The sequence below is a fragment of the Dreissena polymorpha genome, chromosome 10, assembly GCF_020536995.1.
Source record: "Dreissena polymorpha isolate Duluth1 chromosome 10, UMN_Dpol_1.0, whole genome shotgun sequence".
In the NCBI taxonomy this organism is placed as follows: domain Eukaryota; kingdom Metazoa; phylum Mollusca; class Bivalvia; order Myida; family Dreissenidae; genus Dreissena; species Dreissena polymorpha.
This window is the reverse complement of record NC_068364.1, coordinates 77,585,865-77,607,004: the sequence shown is the minus strand read 5'-3', so window position 1 is coordinate 77,607,004 and position 21,140 is coordinate 77,585,865. Positions and strand designations below refer to the sequence as shown.

Here is a 21,140-nt window from a genome sequence, read left to right as displayed (position 1 = left end):
CTCTTGTCGGCTACGCAAAAATGTTTCAATTGACGATACCGATTTTTGATAGAAGTCGTAAAATCATGCTCTACAGTTTTACGACACTGCCGAAAATCATTAATATTCATGACAACTTGACCAATGGAAACAAGCAATTTCTGCAGAAAGCTCTCCTTTGCGTCTAAAAATAGCGTTTATTTAAATACACTAGTTTTGTTCTAATGTAAATAAAGGATACGAGAGTAATTTTACACATTAAAAATAAAGGTTTTCACAGCAGTAAGTAATAGTTATATGAATCAGTATATATTTTTTTATGTACGACCAGTCGGACAAGCTAGCCCGCAGTTTTACTAGCCCGACCACCTATCTTACTAGATAATGTCTGTCGGACGTGCCTTAGTGTCGAACCCTGCATTGATTGACTTCTAATATAACTGATGCCATTATTGAGAATAATCAAAAAGGAACATTTGTTTGCTTTTGGGGTAAGACAGTCAATTATTGTTTTCAGTGGAGTGAGGAAGTTTACATGTTTCCGCAGGTGCTCGTAAACATATCTATTTTCTTACTTTGCTGAGAAAAAGAATTCACAGTATTACCCCAAAAGCTAACAAATTTCCCATTTAAGTTAAATTTACAAGGACTATTTACCCATTTATGCCTAGCGTCTGGAAGAAAGGCCTTGGTCAGCAGCGTAGACCTGATTAATAGAATAAGTACAATAAAAAAATATTAAATGTTTAACCAGATGGTTTTCCTTCTTTTTGTTATGCAGCAAAAAATTGGCTAATAGATGAATAAGCTGTGATATGTAAAAAAGGGGCCTTATGCATGTGCTTAAATTGTTGTCACAGATTAGCCTGTGCAGCCCACACAGGCTAATCATGGACAACACTTTCCTCTTAAAGGTATTTTTCATTGAACAAATAATCCTCTTTATGAAAATCCAGTCTAGTCAGAAATTACCCGCCCTTATTAGCTTGTGTGAATTTCACATGCTAATCTGGGACGACACTTTCTAACATTAGTGATCCGCATATTGGCTTATGAAAATACATCTCTGAAAATGGAGTAAAGATAATAGATATAAATGAACAGATAAGTATTGCATAAGCCAACACTTTTCTTGTTTTTATACAAAATGACTTAATTGTATTTATTTTCATGCTATTAAGGACAAGGAACCAATAAAATGCCAGATTAGAAATTCATGTTGTTGAAAACCTTCCCAGCCAGTCAAGAGGCATAATTTGTGATAGATTGAAAAATAATTTGCAACAAGTTCCTATCACCCACTGTGTTGTTGTTGTTTTCAGCAGAGCACCAGCATTGATATCGAGTTGGCCCAGCAACCGCACCAGTCCCGCCTGCAGGAGCCCCAGTCCAGAACGACCGTTCCCCTCCCTTGACTTCTAACTCCTCTCCCTTGACCGCCTGCCTCAAAAAGTCAGCATCGTTGAACAACTCCGTTTTGCAGGAAATTCTAAGCATGATTCTGTTCTGAACAAACGCAATGCCAACGTCCAAACATAAGCCTGGGTAGTTTTGTTAAGCTAGAGTTCCGCGTGGGCCTGAAAGGGACAAGTGTTACAGACACGCAAAGTTATAGCAGTAGTTATGGGAACGCTAACAGTCAGTTGTTGCTGTTGGACATCACAACAAATATCATGAAGAATAAAAAGTTCAATAACTTGTTCCAATCTTTATGGGACAAACAGAAATTGAACGGAAGAAAATCAAGGAACAATAAAAGCGTTAGCTTTCCTAGTGGGATACATCTGCTGTTGATAGTTTGAACAACAGTAGGGTTACGGACTGCCCCAGATTGTCCTCTCAGCGGCCTGAATATCATAATAGAACGGACTTTTGGCAATATTTCTGACAAAGAAAGGCAATAATGACTTGGTTGTGAATACCCAGAGCACGATACATCCATGCTGACAAAGAACCCGGTAATGACTTGGTTGTGAACACCCAGAGCGGGATACATCCATGCTGACGCAGTAAGGCAGTAATGACTTGGTTGTGAACACCCAGAGCACAATACATTCGTGCTGATACAGAAAGGCAGTAATGACTTGGTTGTGAACACCCGGAGCATAATACATCCATGCTGACACAGAAAGGCAGTAATGACTATGATGTGAACACCCAGAGCAAGATATATCTATGCTGACACAGAAAGGCAGTAATGACTATGCTGTGAACACCCAGAGCACAATACATCCATGCTGAAACAGAAAGGCAGTAATGACTTGGTTGTGAACACAGAGCACAATACATCCTTGTTGACACAGAAAGGCAGTAATGACTTTGCAGTGAACTCAGAGCACGATACATCAATGCTGACACAGAAAGGCAGTAATGACTTGGATGTAAACACCCAGAGCACAATACATCCATGATTACACAGAAAGGCAGTAAAGACTTGGTTGTAAACACTAAGATATCCATACATCCATGGTGTGTGCCACAGACGAAAATTACGCCCACCATTTTGAACAAGGTGCTTAAAGTGAACACGTCTGGTTTTGTTATGAGCACTTAGCACTCCGAGTCCAAAAGGCCTCACATTGAATTGATGCAAGAGAAGGCTTTGAAAAATAACAGCAGTTTTGTTGTGTGGTCCAGTACGCCCTTCGACTCGCAACCTGAAGAAAGCAGAACTCAAACTCGGCTCTTAGCAATATCAGCAAGGTCAGCATGTCATCTCAGCTTCTAGAGCTTCAGGTGAGAGCTTACAGTGTTAATTATTTTGTTGAAATTTTGGGGCCGAAATTCAGCCCCATTCTTATCTCAAAAAGTCTATATTTATGATAACTGGCTTAAGTTCTCAATTCATGGTTTTCTGGAAGAAAAAGAATGTTTTGATAGCTTGCAACATTGAGTAAATCAGAACTCAAATTCCGCCTTTGGCAATATCAGCAAGGCCAGCATATCAGCTCAGCTTCTTGAGCTTCAGGTAAGATCATACAGTGTTATTCATTTTGTCGAAGTCGGGGCCAAACTTGAGTCCCATTCCTAATCCTAAACAGTTTATTTTTTCCATTATTACTGGCTAAAGTTCTCAATTCAAGGTTTGACCCCAAACAATGTTTAAAATAGGTTACAAATTGAGTTTGTTTCCTTATGCAGCTCTATACCGGTAAGTTGAACCTTAGTTCAATTTATCTTGATAGCATTTATTCGCAATTTTTAAATTATGTTTATCAAAATCTACAACCGTTTTCCCAATTTAATTCAAAACACTATGATTTTTTACGAATTGTCCCAATCCAAAAATGGTTAAAATTAACTCTGACCAGAATTAACCCCTAGTTATAGCACATTTTAAAGTTTTTATCAAAATAACTGGCTTATTTATACCCCCACAAACGAAGTTTAGGGGGTATATAGGAGTGAACTTGTCTGTCGGTCTGTTGGTCTGTCTGTCGGTCCGTATTAAGTGTCCGCTCTCTAATTCAAGTAGTTTTCATCCGATCTTCACCAAACTTGGTCAGAACTTGTATCTACATGATGCCTAGGCCAAGTTAGAACATGGGCCTTGCCGGGTCAAAAACTAGGTCACGATGTCACTTAGTGCGTTTTAAACATTCAGCACGATGTCCGCTCTCTTATTCAAGTATTTTTCATCCGATTTTCACCAAACTTGGTAAGAAGTTGTATCTAGATGATCTTAAGGTAAAGTTCAAACGTGGGCCTTGCCAGGTCAAAAACTAGGTCATGGGGTCACTTAGTGCATTTTTTAACATTCAGCATGGTGTCCTCTCTCTTATTCAAGTAGTTTTCATCCGATCGTCACCAAACTTGGTCAGAAGTTTTATCTAGATGTTTTGAAGGCGAAGTTCGAAAATGGGCCATGCCAGATCAGAAACTAGGTAACAGGGTCACTTGATACGTTTTACACATTGAACATGGTGTCCGCTCTCTATTTCAAGTAGTTTAAATCAGATCTTTACCACACTTGGTCAGAAGCTGTAACTAAATGATGTGTAGGTCAAGTTCGAACATGGGCCATGCCGGGTCAAAAACTAGGTCACGGCGTCACTTAGTGTGTTTTAAACCTCACCGTGTTGTCCGCCCTCTAATTCACAGAGTTTTATCCAATCTTCACCAAAATTGGTCAGAAGTTGTATCTTGATAATGTCTAGGTCAAGTTTGAATATGGGTCATGCCAGGTCAAAAACAAGGTCAGTGGGTCACTTACTGCATTTTGAACATAACAATGTTGTCTGCTCTATAATTCAAGTAGTTTTCATCCAATCTTCACCAAACTTGGTCAGAAGTTGTATCTAGATGATGTCTAGGTCAAGTTTGAATATGGGTCATGCCGGGTCAAAAACTATGTCACGGGGTATCTTAGTGAGTTTTAAACCTCACCATTTTGTCCGCTCTCTAATTTAAGTAGATTTCATCCAATCCTCACCAAACTTGGTCACAAGTTTTATCTTAATGATCTCTAGGCCAAGTTAGAACATGGGCCATTCCGGGTCAAACTTGGTCAGAAGTTTTATGGAGATGATCTTAAGGCCAAGTTAGAATATGGGCCTTTTTTGGTCAAAAACTAGGTCAAGGGGTCACTTAGTGCGTTTTAAAAATTGAGCATGGTGTCCGCTGTTTTTTGTGAAGATGACATGCAAAATATTATGTGTCAATACGGCATGTGGGGGTATTCGTCACTTCTGTGACACAGCTCTAGTATGCTTATTTCACTAAGTTTAATTACTATTTTGAACTCACATCTATTGTTTCTTATTAAATACCATACAGTTGTATTGTCACACATTTAAAGTTGTTAAGTCTTAGGTATAAGTCATAAACTGTCACATTTAAAGGTGTGCAGACTCACACTTAAATATGTAGAGGGTAACATTTATAGTTGTGTAGTCTCACATTTTAAGTTGCTGAGTATCACATTTAAAATTTTGTAGTCTCACATTTAAAGTTCTATAGTCACACAATTAAAGGTGTACAGTCTCACATTCTAAATTGCTCAAGTAATGCCTGTTTTTGATTTACAAAAAATAAATAGTACACCTTGCTACAAACACAAAAATTCTAATTTCAAGTTGGTGCGCATAAAACATTGATACTACGTTATCCTGAGTTCTAATTAGTGCAAAAAATTAATTGCAATATTCTAATTATCAATTATAGGCACAATGTTTGGCATTTAAAAAACAGGTCTGTAAAGTAAGGTGTTGCAAGGCTTATTCATGTGTCACTAAACAATCCGGTTTTAGTTTACTTTCCATTTCCTTTTCAGTGAACTTTACTAGCAAACATGACAAACGTCATTGAAATGAAAGTCGATGACAACCCCCTTCTTGCACAAATACTACAACTTGCTTAAGAAAATCAGCATGAAGACGTCATGAGTCATACTACCAAGCCTCCTATCAATATATCCTCCCATGCTGGCTACATCAACACTTCCAACAGCAGAGCCTTGGTGAGTTTGACTTCCGTCTCAGCATCCATGTCGCTTAGCAACAATTGAATGATGGGCGTCGACAAATTAGGCCGGACAAGTCGCTCAAACTGAAACGATCTGATCCAACAGGTAGAGCAAGGGTTGCGTGACACGTCCGTTAATGTGACTGACCTCGATATGTTGCTCTCGAATAATGTGAACCTTAGGCCTGGAGAGCAGTATGTGATTGACGCCATTCAACAACAGTTGTTATTGGCAATTCTCAGGTTTGGGGTGGCGACTTCAGCGTCAGGACTCGCTCCATCTCTGTCTATGGCCCAGTCCCAGCAGCAGCAACAAGAACAACAAGTAGTATCTGAGCAGTGTTCTGGGATATGGGGCTTCATGAATGTGCTTAAATTGTCATCGCAGACTAGCCTGTGCAGATTGCACCTACATTAAGTCCTATTAAATTGTCATCCCAGATTAGCCTGTGCAGACTGCACATACATTAAGTCCTATTAAATTGTCATCCCAGATTAGCCTGTGCAGACTGCACATACATTAAGTCCTATTAAATTGTCATCCCAGATAAGCCTGTGCAGACTGCACATACATTAAGTCCTATTAAAGTGTCATCCCAGATTAGCCTGTGCAGACTGCACATATATTAAGTCCTATTAAATTGTCATCCCAGATAAGCCTGTGCAGACTGCACATACATTAAGTCCTATTAAATTGTCATCCCAGATTAGCCTGTGCAGATTGCACATACATTAAGTCCTATTAAATTGTCATCCCAGATTAGCCTGTGCAGACTGCACATACATTAAGTCCTATTAAATTGTCATCCCAGATTAGCCTGTGCAGACTGCACATACATTAAGTCCTATTAAATTGTCATCCCAGATAAGCCTGTGCAGACTGCACATACATTAAGTCCTATTAAAGTGTCATCCCAGATTAGCCTGTGCAGACTGCACATACATTTAGTCCTATTGTTTCCCAGAATGTGGCTCATATAATTCACTTAACATCAGTATTTTCCGTTGTCTGCCTGATTGAGGAAAAGTTCATAGCATCAAATGGGAATTCTGTGTCTTTATATTGATCAAACTTGGTAAATGAATGCAAATAACACTGGATTTAATATAAGTTTTAATCTTAGTATGTCAGGGCATAGTTTGTCTATTTTGCGGCCGAAATTCAGCTCCTGAACCAAAAGTTTCTCCATGCATGAAAACTTTTCTATTCCATTTTAGTAAAACAATTATTTAAATGCTTTCAGTACATTATAAAATTATTGTCTTCATTATTTTTCGATATTTATTTAAATTCTTGGAATCTGTTTTAAGAGCCGGTTCCTACAGGACCCGATGCACTGATTATGCACATGTGACTCTTGTACGCAGCTGAATAAAAGGCTCTCTGGTCAGCTGGACCCGGACACCAAGGGACACTTCCTGCCCAAGTACCGTGAGGCAAATGCTCAATGAGTTCTACCCGAAGTGTGCAGCGTCTCTAGACCTGTGGCTCCAGACTGTCTTACCCAGGGGCCAAGATTACTTTATCTGCAAGGTACATTGGTAATTTATCATGTATAATGTGTGATGTGTTTTTTACTCCAAATTCAATTTAAATAGTGTGTGCGTTTTATATATTGATTAAACTATATTCTAGCTGACAGTTCTTATGATATTGTTAATATTTATAATAGCCGCCAATTTGTATTGCCTTGAAAGGGCGCAGGAGTGGGGCGTAAATATTTGTTCTTGTCTGTTATTCGGTCTGCCCTTCCTTAAATCCGTCCTTATGTCTGTCCCACCTTTTTTGAGTTACACATAACTTAATAAATATTTTAAGATAGGGATAAACAATAATTTAGTAGGCTAGGTTTGTATCAAGTGTACAGCATATAGAAGTATAGTATCTAGTGTTTAATTGTGTATCTCTTTTCTATCTGAAGTCTTCAAATTTAATGTATTTCTTATTATTTTTTAACTCAAACAAAATTGATTCAAATATAACTAATGCCATTTCAGAATGCATTGAATTATTTGGTTTACAGGGAAACATTTCTGGGATGCCCTGAGATCTTTTTTTTCTGTTTACAGAGGCCTCATACTCACAGGTTCCCCAACTACAACTCAGCCACAACATCCTAATCGGAAAGTCCTGTTGCCATGGCAAAACGGGTAACTTTGGCAAAGCATTCAGGAGACCCTGGCTTAACAGCCTTAGACTTTAGATGTAATCAAGTTTTAACAAATAGTTAAAACTCAATGCAATTTGGGGTTTCTGCTCTTCAATTAAGAAGACCAGTACAAATTATTTCATTTCAAGGGTTCATCAACAACCTTATTTGACTATTTTGAAATTCGAAGAAGATGCAACAGTGTCACGCTAATCCCTGACATTCAGACTTGAATTAAAAATCCAGAGCTTTATTAAAGCACATAATAACATGGAAAACACACACTTTTTCAGCAGGTTCCAATATATCTAAATCTTAAACTCTACAAAGTCAGGTTCCATTTTAAATGTAAGTATGTTTATAAAATTGCCATTGATACCTAAGAGGGGTCACTGATGTTTGTAGCTTTGCATAAAATGTTGATTTGTTTTGTGGAGATCCGAACATCTAGTTTAGAGACTAATTATAAATTATGAACTATTGGATTATAATTTTAATGGTTTACAAAATCACTTGTAAATACAAGTGTCCATAGCTTGTGTATTGAGTGCATCGGGAATTTCCCATATGGATATTTCCCCGAGAAGACTCCTTAGTGATATGTTTTGGAAATTAACACATTTAAATATATATTTTTTAACTGAATTGAGCAAACATTTCTCAAACTGAGTAATTGTGATCTTATGTCATTGAGCGTGCTGTGTGCTGCTTCAACTGTCAGCTTGTTTAAGAATCTAAAGGCCTGAATGTTTATTGAACCTTGATGAAACTGGGTCAAAATGTTCTGACATTATCAAGGCAAAAAGTTTATTTTGACAATATTTAGCCTGAGTTTAAATCAAGGCCACTTGTGTAACAATACACTAGGTCTCTCATCTCAATTATCATGACTCAATCATGATCAAACATGGTCAGAATGTTTATCTTGATATGTTATAGGTTTAATTTGAATCTGTCACATTGCTTCCAAAAACTAGGTCACCAGTTCAAACCTTAAAACAAACTTGGTTATCACCCACTAACAATCACACATTAAGTCATCAATTTTATACGTCCCGAACCCACTAACAATCACACATTAACTCATCAAGTTTATACCTCCCGAACCCACTAACAATCACACATTAAGTCATCAATTTTATACCTCCCGAACCCACTAACAATCACAATTTACTCATCAATTTTCATTTTTATTATTCCATTCACAAGTTGAACCTTTATGTCTTTTTGTTGGGTTTCTATGTCCATTGCGAAAATGAAGTCAATATTTACACCTTGCCATTCATACTAAATTCAAACAAAAATAATAATAAGTTAGAGGATTTTTATGTTACAACTTATGTTCACTTTGTGTTGTTATTATAAGAGTTAAAAGGTAGCTTTAAAAACATGAATTAGCCTTGCTCTGGGAAACGCAATCTGCACAGGCTAGTCAGGGAAACCACTTACCTCTGGGAAACGCAATCCGCACAGGCTAGTCAGGGAAACCACTTACCTCTGGGAAACATAATCCGCACAGGCTAGTCAGGGAAACCACTTACCTCTGGGAAACGCAATCCGCACAGGCTACTCAGGGAAACCACTTACCTCTGGGAAACACAATCTGCACAGGCTAGTCAGGGAAACCACTTACCTCTGGGAAACACAATCTGCACAGGCTAGTCAGGGAAACCACTTACCTCTGGGAAACGCAATCTGCACAGGCTAGTCAGGGAAACCACTTACCGCAAAATCTGGATTTTTATAAGAAAATGCTTCCTTAAAAACCAAAATATCAATAAAGGCAAAAAGTGTTGACACTTATTAACATCTGCTATCCGTTTCAAAATAAGTTTTATCGGATCATGATGAAAATGTTCAATAATGTTTTTGGGCATAATATCTTTTACAAGTTTATTAATCAGCCAGATCGCATTTTCTTGTTTAATGAAGAACATAGACCGTTAAACATATCTAACATTGTACACACGATCAATGTGAACCAGACCGTTAAACATATCTAACATTGTACACACGATCAATGAAAACCAGACTTCTAACCGGGAGTATTTTGTTGGTTTTCGTTCTTCATGTTTTTGATGTGTGAAATGTTGGAAAAGTTGCGACTTGACTAAGCATTAATGCCACCAGAATTAATGCAATTGGCGTAAGTTTCATGACAGTTCATACACTTAAGTTTGCTGCTCATGTTACAAAACTGTGTAATGCTTTGTATAATTTATATCATATGTCTAATTTTGTCACATGGTTACTTGCCTTAAGTAAAGGACATTCTAAGTGATGAATAGAATTATCTCTTGCTGATGCTACTGGAGTTTAAGTTTGTTGATATTTTATTTTACAGGACAACTTGTCAATCAACATGGAACAGTACCCTGAAAATCACGACCATCTAAAGAACTGTGTAACTGTGCCAAGCGTGACCCTTTAGAGAAAGGGGCTTCCAAATTGGTACCAATCTGGGCTCAAGCAGCAGCCTCAGTCTATAATCTATTATCTATTAACATTCCAATCTCACAGTAATATTACAAAAACATGACCTGCAAGGTGGAGATGTGAATACAATGAGTATTAAATCCCACAAACCATGCAGAGGTTATATGGGAGTCAATGTTTTGTAAGTTGGTCTGTTAGAGGGGCGTTTTGTCTGCCATTTATGTTAACATAGTTTTACCTCACCACATATGTATATGTCTACATTTCTAAAGGGAATCAGATGAAACTTCAATCATGTGAACCCCATGAAGTCTGGGTTGAGGTTTAGTTATCATTTTGTGACAAAGCTCTATCTTATCATTGGCTAAGTAACTCTCTTGCATAATATTAATTTACTGTTTCTGTATTTCATCATGCATGGAATTTCAGAGGCTGTGTTACTTATATTTTATTCAGAGGGATTAACTAATATTGTGCACAGAAGTGTGTTAATATTTGTGTATAAAAACAACAAAAGCATTAAATCCCTTGAACCACTTGTCATCTTTGATTACATTATAACAAATTATCCAATATAACTTATTTTTCAGTGGCCGTTGTTCAGTGTCAAGCGGAATCCTAGCAACCAAGCCACGTCAGCACAGCATCAAAAACAGTTTCAGCAGCAGTCGTATACTAAACATCAACAACAGTGGTGCATATGCATTAAACTACGAGAGGTATGAATGCAAATATGTCTGTATGATATTAGTATATTCTCAACCATTTAATATTAACTAGTTTGTTTTGTTTAAGAATATATTTTAGCATATTGCTATATTCAAATTTGCTTTTATTATGTTTTATTTTTATTGCACTCTGCCTCTTCTAATCATGTTAAGGATGGCCCGCACCCTACCCCTGTACTGACCTGTGGGTCATGGCCTGCACCCTACCCCTGTACTGACCTGTGGGTCATGGCCCGCACCCTGCCCCTGTACTGACCTGTGGGTCATGGCCCGCACTCTGCCCCTGTACTGACCTGTGGGTCATGGCCCGCACCCTGCCCCTGTACTGACCTGTGGGTCATGTTAAGGATGGCCCGTACCCTGCCCCTGTACTGACCTGTGGGTCATGTTAAGGATGGCCCGCACCCTGCCCCTGTACTGACCTGTGGGTCATGGCCCGCAACCTGCCCCTGTTCTAACCAGTTGGTCATGACCCGCACCCTGTGGGTCATGGCCCGCACTCTGCCCCTGTACTGACCTGTGGGTCATGTTAAGGATGGCCCGCACCCTGCCCCTGTACTGACCTGTGGGTCATGTTAAGGATGGCCTGCACCCTGCCCCTGTACTGACCTGTGGGTCATGTTATGGTCATATGGGCTTGGATGGTCATGGAAGTAAGAAAGTGTAAGATTTCAAAGAGACTTGTTCAAATATGTTGTGAGAAAGTTGACTGACATAAGTCAGTGACATAACTAAAAGAAATTAATACGCCAACACATAAAAACAGATTTACCGGTAACTACAAATTATACCAATATATTGCATTACATATTGTATGGTATTGTGATATGCTTTGGCTGCTTTTAATTTGATGATTATTTAAAGTAGGTTTTTTTTTAAATATACAAGCGTATCTTTGTTTAATATGTATTTTATTTTATTCCATGAACTGTATTAGTTCCGTTTGAATAATAATTGTTAAACATATTGCACACGTTTAAACCAATTTATGTAATAATATTCCATCTTTATCTGTAAATAAAGGGACTCTTACACAGGGCATTAGCAAGAACAACCAAAAACGTTCCTTTAAAAATTGCATACTCTTTCTCTGTTTGCAGAATATATGCAGAAAAACTAGTGTCTTATTGAATGATAAGGGATTTGATTACAGCTAAGAAATAATCTTTAAACGTTATCTGTAAAATGTTGTTTTGCCATTTGCAGTAAACAAGTTGACTGCGTAATGTGGCATCAAAGTCTGCAAGGAGAAACCATGCAGTTGAGGAAGCCAAGAAACCATGTGATAATTTCAAGCAGCTTACCTACTCTTGTAAGTATGTGTTTTGTTTTAACGTACGCATTATATATTTTTATTTGAGTACAGATTTATGGTATTGAAATAATAATTGGTTTCCATGCACAAATGAAAGATGTTATGTTTTTCACTAGAGTAAATATATAAACGCAAGTATTAAAATATAATATGTCTGAAGAATATCCACAAAACATGTGTTTGTCATAAATCATATTAAATTTATTGATAAAGATGCGCACATTATGACTAGTTTTGTCCACCAATCTATAATTTAAACAAAGTTTGACGTTTTTTACGCACATTTCAATGACGTCAAACTGTGGAATCAATTATTTTAAGGAGATATCATTTTCGCGCACCCACCATGTCTTAGATTTATGACCAATGCCCATATTAATAGAGTTTTCAATTAACAAACAGGTGTCAGTTTGACAGGATTCAATACAACTAGGGTGTGTATATTATAACTGTTGTTTCATGCGACCCCTATTAGAAGTATAGCCCTGTCTAGTAATGGCATATTCCGGAACCATCTTGAGCACATGTTTGATGCAATAAACAGTTTTGTGTTAAGTTCAACTTTTCTATAAAGTATCAAAGCTATTGCATTCAAACTTGTTACACTTACTACATGTATTATGAGGGGAGTGGGCAAGCAAAGTGAGATAACTCTGGCTGGCAGTTTGACATAATTATGTGCGCTTTTATACTTAGAAAAGTGATATTTAGGTTAAGTTTTGTGTTTATGTCCACTTTATTTCTAATGTATCAACGCTATTGCTTTCATACTTGCATCAATTACTAACTACCATAAGGGAACTGTGCAGGCAAAGTTATTTAACTCTGACTGGCATTTTGACAGAATTATTGCCCCTTTTATACTTAGAACATTGAAAATTTGGTTAAGTTTTGTGATTTGGTGCACTTTACTTCTTAAGCATCATGGCTATTGATTTCGCACTTGGAACACATGCTTACTATCATAAGGGGACTGTGTAGGCAAGTTATGTAACTTTTTTTTCATTTTTGAAAGATAATGTAATAAAAGACCACACCTTCACACTATACACCCTCTCCACCCATCCCTATTTCTGTTTGATGAAGTATTGAGATAGGTCCCTTCACCTTTACAAAAAACAATATATTAGCGAAGCTCTTCTTCTTCTTATACTTAACCATAAAAGCAAAATCTGTTGCAATTGGTGAATGTTCAAAAAGTGTTCTAGAACAATTTATATATAACCCTGGTCTTTCTTACACACCACTTGATATTTGTGTTTTGTATAAACACCATTGAAATAAAATTTGGTCTTAAACCCAAATGAAAGTAATTTATTACAACTACATAGTTTAATTTTATTTCATTGAACGTGTACACAGTTTCAAGTGGTAACCCAGCTCTGTAACATCGTGGGCACAAGGCGAGCTTTAGTTAAAATATGTGTGCTCGTCTATATGAAAGTTTATATCTTATTAAGACACTCACAATTATGTTACCGGGTTGAGCCAGTTTTTTATCCTTGAAAAAGCTAGTGTTGTCTTCAGTTTTGTTGTTTCATTTTGCACATGATTTACTTTATTTCCAGGAAACCCGGATAGCAAAGCATTGAGATTGTTCTGGAAGCATTTGTAGTCACAGCTCATTAAGCATCCCCCTGAAGCAGGACCCTCAGTCTACGGGTGAGTTTTCAAGCGATGTGTTTATTTTTGGCAAGCCCCTGAATTCAGAGATGGGTGAGTGCATGTAGATTGACCCTTGTTCGTCGATACATCCATCCAGCTGTACGTTCTAGTATAACCTCAAACCTCGAAAAGTATTGCTTCTTGTGTGATGAAACAAAATATATTTATTATCATGTGAAATTTCCTTCTTGTTTATTTGGATTCATGTTTCCTTTGACATAAGTAGTAGAGTTTTGACACAAAATTGGAATGTGGGTTCATGGTGGCCAAACCATTTTCTTACTTCATAAAAATCATCTGAGTTTTCTCAGAAAAACTCTCGCTGAATTCATGTTTTTGGGACTATCGTCTAGTAGGCCTTTGCTTATTGTCATTATTGATGAGGTAGTATTTGATAATAAAAAGGATCTTTATAAAAACCCAGTCCAAATTATTTGGTAATAAAGAGGTTATACTGTATCTAAAATAATTATTATTAATTATTATTGTATCAATAGTCCCAGGTCCATCATTTTGCTTGATTGGTCTTTGTCAGCCCGGGTACTACTTAAAAGTACCCCGGGTACTCTTAAACATACTACAATGTACCCAGGGTATGGAAAATGTACCCAGGAATACTAACGCTAAATTGGCCGTTGTTTGATCATTTTCTCAAGTTAGTTAGTATGTTCATATTTATATCAGTGTTCTGTAAAATTGCCCCAGTATAATCGAAACTCATACTCTCAAAGAATGTTGAGTCAGTTTTTTTTCAAAGATAATTTAGTTTCGTAATTCGTTAGCGCGTTATATCACATCGGATTTTGGGTAGGAGTAAACCTCGAGTACAGTGAAATATTGGCTGGGTGCATTTAAGCATATTTTCTGTACCCGGGGTATATTGTAGTATACTTGAAGAGTACCCGGGGTACTTTTAAGTAGCACTCAAATCCACATTGACCAATCGAGCCATCGTTTCATCTATGGATTCAAGTCATATAAGTCGTAACACCCTATGCAAGTTTTGTTTTTCGTTTGGTATCAAAAATAGACGGAAACACATTTACAGTATCACGCTGTTCTTTTTTTGCAGACGCCAATTGACGAAATAAAACTTGTCATTCAGCAACACAGCCAGTTGCAGCAGTTGTTACCATATTGACCCCAGTCAAAACTAGGAGCTCAGAGACAATCAGCAACACAGCCAGTTGCAGCAGTTGTTACCATATTGACCCCAGTCAAAACTAGGAGCTCAGAGACAATCAGCAACACAGCCAGTTGCAGCAGTTGTTACCATATTGACCCCAGTCAAAACTAGGAGCTCAGAGACAATCAGCAACACAGCCAGTTGCAGCAGTTGTTACCGTATTGACCCCAGTCAAAACAAGGAGCTCAGAGATAACACAGCCAGTTACAGCAGTTGTTACCGTATGGACCCCAGTCAAAACAAGGAGCTCAGAGATAAATACTGTTTAAGATAGATATTCTCTACATTCCTCATGGTCAGGCAACACAGCCAGTTGCAGCAGTTGTTACCATCTTGACCCCAGTCAAAACTAAGAGCTCAGAGACAATCAGCAACACAGCCAGTTGCAGCAGTTGTTACCGTATGACCCCAGTCAAAACTAGAAGCTCAGAGACAATCAGCAACACAGCCAGTTGCAGCAGTTGTTACCGTATTGACCCCAGTCAAAACTAGGAGCTCAGAGACAATCAGCAACACAGCCAGTTGCAGCAGTTGTTACTGTATGACCCCAGTCAAAACTAGGAGCTCAGAGACAATCAGCAACACAGCCAGTTGCAGCAGTTGTTACCGTATGACCCCAGTCAAAACTAAGAGCTCAGAGACAATCAGCAACACAGCAAGTTGCAGCAGTTGTTACCATATTGACCCCAGTCAAAACTAAGAGCTCGGAGACAATCAGCAACACAGCCATTTGCAGCAGTTGTTACCATAGTGACCCCAGTCAAAACTAGGAGCTTAGAGATAAATACTGTTTAAGATAGATATTCTCTACATTCCTCATGGTCAGGCAACACAGCCAGTTGCAGCAGTTGTTACCGTATTGACCCCAGTCAAAACTAGGAGCTCAGAGACAATCAGCAACACAGCCAGTTGCAGCAGTTGTTAACAAATTGACCCCAGTCAAAACTAGGAGCTCAGAGACAATCAGCAACACAGCCAGTTGCAGCAGTTGTTACCGTATGACCCCAGTCAAAAGTAGGAGCTCAGAGACAATCAGCAACACAGCAAGTTGCAGCAGTTGTTACCGTATGACCCCAGTCAAAACTAAGAGCTCAGAGACAATCAGCAACACAGCAAGTTGCAGCAGTTGTTACCATATTGACCCCAGTCAAAACTAAGAGCTCAGAGACAATCAGCAACACAGCCATTTGCAGCAGTTGTTACCATAGTGACCCCAGTCAAAACTAGGAGCTCAGAGATAAATACTGTTTAAGATAGATATTCTCTACATTCCTCATGGTCAGGCAACACAGCCAGTTGCAGCAGTTGTTACCGTATTGACCCCAGTCAAAACTAAGAGCTCAGAGACAATCAGCAATACAGCCAGTTGCAGCAGTTGTTACCATATTGACCCCAGTCAAACTAGGAGCTCAGAGACAATCAGCAACACAGCGAGTTGCAGCAGTTGTTACCGTATGACCCCAGTCAAAACTAAGAGCTCAGAGACAATCAGCAACACAGCCAGTTGCAGCAGTTGTTACCGTATGACCCCAGTCAAAACTAGGAGCTCAGAGACAATCAGCAACACAGCAAGTTGCATCAGTTGTTACCGTATGACCCCAGTCAAAACTAAGAGCTCAGAGACAATCAGCAACACAGCAAGTTGCAGCAGTTGTTACCATATTGACCCCAGTCAAAACTAAGAGCTCAGAGACAATCAGCAACACAGCCAGTTGCAGCAGTTGTTACCGTATGACCCCAGTCAAAACAAAGAGCTCAGAGATAAATACTGTTTAAGATAGATATTCTCTACATTCCTCATGGTCAGGCAACACAGCCAGTTGCAGCAGTTGTTACCATATTGACCCCAGTCAAAACTAAGAGCTCAGAGACAATCAGCAACACAGCCAGTTGCAGCAGTTGTTACCATATTGACCCCAGTCAAAACTAGGAGCTCAGAGACAATCAGCAACACAGCCAGTTGCAGCAGTTGTTACCAAATTGACCCCAGTCAAAACTAGGAGCTCAGAGACAATCAGCAACACAGCCAGTTGCAGCAGTTGTTACCATATTGACCCCAGTCAAAACTAGGAGCTCAGAGACAATCAGCAACACAGCCAGTTGCAGCAGTTGTTACCAAATTGACCCCAGTTACAACTAGGAGCTCAGAGACAATCAGCAACACAGCAAGTTGCAGCAGTTGTAACCGTATGACCCCAGTCAAAACTAGGAGCTCAGAGATAAATACTGATTAAGATAGATATTCTCTACATTCCTCATGGTCAGGCAACACAGCCAGTTGCAGCAGTTGTTACCATATTGACCCCAGTCAAAACTAGGAGCTCAGAGACAATCAGCAACACAGCCAGTTGCAGCAGTTGTTACCAAATTGACCCCAGTTACAACTAGGAGCTCAGAGACAATCAGCAACACAGCAAGTTGCAGCAGTTGTTACCGTATGACCCCAGTCAAAACTAGGAGCTCAGAGATAAATACTGTTTAAGATAGATATTCTCTACATTCCTCATGGTATGTTAAGCACAAACTCTGACAGATCTCATCTTTGAACTTTGTAACGGGCGAAAAATAAATGACCTTGTTCAGAATGAAATGGCAGAATGACAAAGCACAACAATTTAAGGGGAAACCATAAATTAATGTGACCAGCAAAGATGTGTTCAAAGCAAAACAATATGTCATGTCTTTGGGGACTTTGAATTTTGATGGTGTCATTCATTAAACATTGAATATTTTTGTTAAATATAGTTAAATATAATGATATAAAGGATATTTGATTAAGGCGTGTATGTTAATTATTACTTAAAGCACAAATATAGCACGTCTATCAATTACTTATGAAACTTGCACCTGATAATGATAAATGCATGAAAATTAAATTGTACTTAAGACATTATTTCATACGTTGAGCTTAAGAAAATTGAAAGCTGTTTAAATTATGCTGGTAACATTATATACAAAAAATGTATTGGATTATATTCATGTAAAAAACAAGTTTCAGTTTTCTGTTGTTACATGCAATATAGAAGTATTATCAAGAATCGTGTTAAGTATGGCAGTATTCGAAATGAATATTCATTAAATAAAGACAAAATCATTTAATCTTCTTTCAATTGTCAATTCTGTATGTACTATTACTACCTTATTTATTTGACTTGATATGGTTTGTTAAATTATAAGATAATGCATCTTAATTTGGAAAGCTTTCAATGTTTTGACACTGAGTATTTAAAAATGAATTATTAAAAGAATTATGAAAAATCATGACTGATGTCAAAGTTATGTTTGATTTTGCCAATTTTGTGTTGATATTTAATATACATGTACTTACATGCTCATAAGTGTTGACATTTGTTTTTGAACATAATAGTTTTTTATGTTTTATATCGTGTATATACACATTTACAAGTCCAAATTTTCATCCTCTCAATCACTCAGTAACTTTACCAACAATAAATGTTGGATCTCTGTATATAGGTAAATTGTGCAATTGATATATAGAGCAACTGCAACAAATCAGTCAGTTACAAATCAAGGCAGAGTGATGTAATATGCTGGCAATTGTTAAGTAGTGCAGTTGTCTCTTTTTGTTCTCAGGTAAGAACAATGTTGTTTGCTTCAAAAATAAAAACACAGTCTCCCTTGTAAGAAAATTAATGTGTTCACATCTCAACATAACAAGTAAATTCATAGAGAAAATCAAATTATTTACATGATATACTCAACAATTAGTCTAATGGAATTTGTAGAATAAAAAATAACATGTAATTATGACGATTATAAGTGAATGTTTGACACAAAATGTCTCTTCAGAAATGTGTATATTTTAATGATAAATCTATACATTGTACTTGCTGTACTTTTTATAGTATATTTTATGAACGTGCAGCTGATAAGTGAATGTGACAATTTACGAGTTATGTTACAATTTGTTTCACGTTGACATGGCCACATAAGCTGTTAATGGAGTGCATTCACTGCGGCCAGTTTCCAGAAATCTCCCAATTAAAAAACTTCACAAAATATCTTAAGATCAGATAGTTTGGTTGTTGACATTAGTTTTGATTTATTTATTGATTGTGTTATGCCTTGTACTCTTAATTTGTTATCAAATATTTAAGTTTATGTGACTTGAAGAGACTTACATGTTTATTTTATTGATGTGTTTGTGCTGATTTCTTGCATTCTGATTTAAGAATATTCAAGTGGAAAAAGAATATTATTATGCATTGAAAGTGTGTTGTGATTTCAAATAAAAATACTATGAAAATATAGTTCAGTCGTTCGATTACAAATTTATTACAAAGGTGATCAATTGCTCATCAAGTGTAGGTGTTTGCATACGGACATAATATGTCTGTGCTTTATATGTATATAATGTAGATCCCCATTTACCAGAACATATTTTGATGTGCTTAAATGTGCTAATAGCCTGATGAAATTCGTGTTGACTATGCGTTTTACATTTTGCCATTTTTATTTAAAAAATGAAAAACAAATGAATTGTCAGTGTAAATAAATACTGTATTGTTGTTCAATCAGTTAAACTATTTCACTGTTTTCATGCATATGTTCAAATCATTTTCATTTTTGTTCAATCTTTAAGATGCAACGCTTGTGTAATTTAGTTTATGAAACTTATATATACACAAAAATGTAGTACAGATGTATATCAAATGACTGCTGTGGGCTTGTGGTAAACAGAAAACCATGCTTTAAATTGAAAAACCTTGTTATATGCCATGTTTTTCATTTAATAATATTAAAAGCACTCTTGAAATTGAACTTCTTGAAAATATGTTTCATTGTTTTGTAAAAATATCTTAAGTTATCTATTCTAAATTATCTATTCTTATATAAGAAATACAAATTAAAATTGGTTATTGGAAATAAGTCAATTAAAAGTCAAGGGATAATGATGTAATGTACTTAAAAATGTCAAAACTGCTATTGTCTCTATTTGTATTCTAGATATGTTATATCCTTAAACAAACAAATACAATGTTGTCTCCTTGTTGAATAGGTGTTGTGTACCTCTGAACATGTCAAGTCATTTACTTTAAGTATTTTAAATTAGTTCTCACTATCTGCACCCGTAAGTCACTCATGAATTTTGTGTAATAAACATTGGATAAATATATTTTTATATAATCAATTATAAGATAAGGTAAAAAGTGTATGTGCGTTATAAGTAATAAACATTGGATAAATATATTTTTATATAATCGATTATAAGATAAGGTGAAAAATGTATGAGCGTTATTAGTAATAAACATTGGATAAATATATTTTTATATAATCGATTACAAGATAAGGTGAATAGTGTATGTGCGTTATTAAATTCATCAGGTATGACCATACTGTGCTACAAGTTTTGTAATTGTGACTATTAAAAGTACATGATCTGCAAAAAATGTCACTTAAACAAATGTGTATATGTTTATCATTATTAAATTCTTTCCAACTAGATTACACTTGATAAGTTTCGGCTTAAAGCTGAAAAGTTATTGTTACATTTTATCAGCGTTGAGCTCAACTAGCATCCGTAGTGAATACTGTAAAATTTAAGCTTTCTCCGAATGAGTATGTTGAAAATATCTTGACGACGGTTAGAATCTGTTTCGCATGTGTCAAAAAACAAGAACTAAAGGTCAAATCTTAGAAAAAAACTTGTTTTCACTGCAGAGGCTTCTTTTATTAATCGATCTGCAGTCAACGTTCTCCGAATACTTATATTGACGATATCTAGAATGAGTGCGAATCTGGGTCACGTGCATCCAAAAACTAGGTCACCAGATCATATCTAATACGATTATTATCTCATTAAGGAATCAATATTGATGATACCACACCGAAGATGTGGACCATTGTTTCTTTAAATGTTTGCGTTATCAGGACGTTCGTGTGCAAATGTTTATAAACACGAGTATAATTCATCCAATTAGTGCATAAAAACTCATGTTTGGCATACAAACGTTGACCTAGGAAGAAAATTGTAAGCTTGTTTAAGAAGTTCAGTTATTAATCAAACGAACGAGACGATTTAAAGGGGCCTTTTCACAGATTTTGGCATGTTTTGAAGTTTTTCATTAAATGCTTTATATTGATAAATGTAAACATTGGATCTAAAAAGCTCCAGTAAAAAAAACAAGAACAAAATAAAAACATGCAAAAAGAAGCCTTCAGCAGGGCTCGAACCAGTGACCCCTGGAGTCCTGGAG

The 21,140-nt window shown here is 36.9% G+C and overlaps 1 long non-coding RNA gene across 7 annotated transcripts; it reads left to right on the top strand.

Moving 5' to 3' along the window:
- The first annotated feature begins 1,513 nt into the window (after nt 1–1,513).
- Nucleotides 1,514–20,388, top strand: LOC127846902 (uncharacterized). 7 transcript variants are annotated; one of them, XR_008033710.1, is made up of 9 exons: nt 1,514–2,715; nt 5,252–5,548; nt 5,686–6,976; nt 7,513–7,593; nt 9,937–10,043; nt 10,619–10,747; nt 11,963–12,068; nt 13,640–13,733; nt 14,809–20,388. It is a non-coding gene; the product is annotated as an uncharacterized LOC127846902 (long non-coding RNA). The 7 variants fall into 7 exon arrangements; XR_008033709.1 differs by having other exon boundaries at nt 5,252–6,976; nt 14,809–20,160; nt 20,235–20,388; XR_008033714.1 differs by lacking the exon at nt 5,252–5,548 and having other exon boundaries at nt 6,754–6,976.
- Nucleotides 20,389–21,140: the final 752 nt, after the last annotated feature.